General features: G+C 35.4%; 1 protein-coding gene across 1 annotated transcript in view; it reads left to right on the top strand.

The window, feature by feature from the left end:
• The window catches only part of ANAPC10 (anaphase promoting complex subunit 10), a 190493-nt gene that overhangs the window by 154618 nt on the left and 34611 nt on the right, over nt 1–1264 (top strand). The window lies entirely within an intron of this gene.

Raw genomic sequence — 1264 nt, 5'->3', positions numbered from 1 at the left:
CAACAATAAGAATCAATGAGCTCAACAACATGGGTAACTTTCCAAAATGATTATGCTGGTAGAAAGAAGTCAAACAAGAAGGAACACATTTTCTATGTTACACTTTTATAGAATTCTAGAATATACAAACGGAAGTGATAGAAAGCATACCAGTGAGAAGTCGAAAGGGATGGATTATTTTGTGGGTTAATTCATATGGACATTATCTTGATGTGGCAATGGCTTTTGGTGTATGTTTGTATTTGTGTAAATACATCAAATTACAAATCTTAAATATGTGCAGTTTATTATACATCAGTTACATTTCAGTAAAGCTGGAAGAAAATAGCTTATTCAGCCAGTTTCAAATAAGAATCATTCAAAAGATGCTAGATTTAAGCTACTTATAATTCTCATTGCACTGTTATTGTTGTTAGGTGCCATCTAGTCAATTTTGACTCATAGCAACTTTATGCATAACAGAGCTGAACACTGTCCAGTCCTGCACCATCCTTAACAATTGTTACGTTTGAGCACATTATTGGTGCCATTATGTCACTCCACCCCTCTTTTTTGCTGACCTTCCACTTTACCAAGCATGATGCCTTTCTCTAGAAAGTGGTCCCTGCTGATTACATGTCTAAAACATGAGCTTTGAAGTCTTGCCATTCTGGTTTTTAAGGAGCACTCTTCTTCCAAAATGGATTTGTTTGTTCTTCAGGCAGTGCATGGCATTTTAATATTCTTTTCCAACGCCATAATTCAAACACATCAATTCTACTACAGTCTTTCTTATTAATCTTTCAACTTTCACATGCATATGAAGTGACTGATATACCACGACTTGGGTCAGATGCAACATAGTCCTCAACTTAATATCTTTGCTCTGAATACTTCTTATAGGTATTTTGCAGCAGATTTGCTTTTAATTTTTTGACTGCTGCTTCCATGAGTGTTGATTATGGATCCAAACAAAATGAAGTCTTTGACAATTTCAATCTTTTCTCCATTTATCATGATGTTGTTTACTGGCCAATTTGTGAGGATTTTTGTTTTCCTTACATTATAGTACATATTGAAGACTGTATTCTTTGATCTTCATCTGCAAGTATCTCAAGTCCTTTTAGCTTCCAGCAAGCAAGGTTGTAGCAGCTGCATATCACAGGTTGTTAATGAGTCTTCCCCCAATCCTGATGCCACGTTCGTCTACATATAAACAGCTTAGATTATTTGCTGAGGATACAGATTGAGTAAATATGATGAAATGAGACAATGCTGGTGTACA

The sequence above is a fragment of the Chrysochloris asiatica genome, unplaced genomic scaffold (genome assembly GCF_000296735.1).
Source record: "Chrysochloris asiatica unplaced genomic scaffold, ChrAsi1.0 scaffold00190, whole genome shotgun sequence".
NCBI lineage: Eukaryota > Metazoa > Chordata > Mammalia > Afrosoricida > Chrysochloridae > Chrysochloris > Chrysochloris asiatica.
This window is presented reverse-complemented; position numbering and strand designations above follow the sequence as displayed.